This window comes from Phalaenopsis equestris, unplaced genomic scaffold (genome assembly GCF_001263595.1).
Source record: "Phalaenopsis equestris unplaced genomic scaffold, ASM126359v1 Scaffold001166, whole genome shotgun sequence".
In the NCBI taxonomy this organism is placed as follows: Eukaryota; Viridiplantae; Streptophyta; class Magnoliopsida; order Asparagales; family Orchidaceae; genus Phalaenopsis; species Phalaenopsis equestris.
The window spans coordinates 50537-52952 of record NW_018165605.1 but is presented as its reverse complement, the minus strand read 5'-3'; positions in this window follow the sequence as shown (position 1 = coordinate 52952).

The following is a 2416-nucleotide window of genomic DNA, read 5'->3' as shown; positions in this document are numbered from 1 at the left end:
GCCGATGCCTAGGTCAAAAGAAGGCTAGAATCCATGTAGATGAGGCTTTCTCAATCCCCATAATATCTCGCATATTTTTTTGAATCCCCTTTATTGGTTGCAAAACTCAGATAAAATATGTTATTATTACTCATTTGAGCAACAGGAAGAAGTCACATATCACAAAATATGTTAACATCCTAATTTTCCATATCATGAGTAAATGAAGCTCTATGGTTAACGCAATAATTAAAAAGCCTTGTGTCCTTAGGAAAACAATACATGAAAATAATCATTAGAGAAAACCACAAAAATTGCATACCTTAAATCATAGAGACATGAAAGGAAATTTAGGTATGTATGTCCTTTCCATGACTAGGGGAAATGACAAACCATGGCATCATGATTAACCTCTTATGTTTGAATGTGAGGGGCATAGGTCATCCTCAATCCCTTCACAGACTTCTACATTTGATAAGGGTGCACAAACTATGGTGCTTTGCACTTGTAGAACCAATGATATCTAAGAACCCTGACATTGTTTATTAACAATTCCATGGTTTTCAACATTTTGCTAATACAAGCAATAAAATTTGGATCCTTTGTAGACAACAGGTGGTTTGGTTTGTTCTGATTGAACATCCTAAATTCATCCATTTACACATTAATATTGGTGGTGTTGATGGCCTTGCTACATTTATGTATGTCGGTTGCTCTTCTACTGCTCAAACTACCCTTTGGGATCAGATTTCTCATATAAGTGGTTCTGAATAGTAATTTTATTTTGGGTGGTGAGTTCAACAGAATTGCGTCTTCTACAAAGAAATTTGGTGGGAGGTTGGTTGATCTTAACAAGATAACCAAATTTAAGGACTCCATACAAGAGGCTAGTTTGCATGATCTTGGATTTCAAGGTCGTAAATTCACTTGGAAAAGAGGTAAGCTATGGGAGAGGTTAGATCATTTTTTAGCCAATGACTATAGGTTGCAAAATTTTCTACACACCACTATCACTCACTTATCCATGATCAGCTCTAATCATTAGCCACTTCTGATTTCCATCAATAACACTTTCAATATTGGATTTTCCCACTTTATATTTCAAAATGTTTGGGCCACAACCCTAATTTTTCACAAGTGGTCACTAGTCCTTGGCAAAAAGGTACTAGTGATCATTCCTAGCTCAACTTGTGGGGTCTTCAAAAATAGCTTGGTACTCAACTGAAGCAATGGAATTAGATACACGTTGGTGATGTTTTTAAAAAGGTTGAAAATGCTAAAGAAAAGGTGAAAAGGATGGAGAAGGACTTTGAAGCTGCTTTGGTGAATGAACATTCATTATTTATAGCTAATGAACAATTATTGGCTACCATCTCTACTCAAGAGCTATTTTTGAAAAAAAAAACTGCAATTTCTAGATTTGTAGAGGGGGGTAGAAACACTAAATATTATCATGCCTACATTAGTTATAGGAGGAGATGTAATGCCTTTATTAAAATTCAGAATCCCAATTGGGGTGGCTCTACAATGGAAATGAAATAGTTGTTGATGTTGTTTAGTTTTTTTAGGATCTCCTTACTCATCCTAATATTGTTAGACCTCCAATTATGGTTGAAGTCTTCCTACAAGATCAAGATTATACCAATAACCTTCATTTATCTCATATCCCTGATGAAGAGGAGATCTGGCAGTCCATCAATTCATTAAATAGCAATAATGTAGCTAGACCTGATGGGTATACATCAAAATTCTACAAAAAGGCTTGGTCTATCATCAAGCAGGAAGGGATTCAAGCAATTCAAGACTTCTTTAGAGGATTAGATCCTCCTAATTATTTTATTTAGCCACTATGGTCCTGATTCCTAAGGATACTTCTAGAAGAAAATGGGACAGTTTCCAACCCATCAGCTTGACTAATGTTCTTAGTAAAGTAATCTGTAAAATTCTAATGTTCAGCCACCAGCCCCACCTCCTCTTCTTGATAAGTGAGAATCAATCTGCTTCTTTTAAGGTCGAAATATTGTTGATAATGTTTTGTTGGCACTGAAACTTCTCCAAGATCTAGATAACAGTTCAGAGGGGCATTGCTATTTTTAAACTTGATTGCAAAAAAGCTTATGACTCTATTATGTGGGATTTTATTGATGTTGTCTTGAAGGCTAGAGATTTTCTTGTGGACTTCTTCAAATTGGTCATGAGGACATTTTTATTGTATAAATGTAAGCGGTATCAAAAGAATTGAGTAGAATGGATCATGTAAGCGGTATCAAAAGAATCTCCTCTTCTCCTCTTTCTTTACTTTTGCTTGGGGATAACTTGAATATTCCTTACATTAGAACTTGTAATATTTTTTAGTAATGATGACTTTTACTTGTATATACCTACTTGGTAGGTATATATAAGTAGTTTTGATAATATATATATATATATATATATA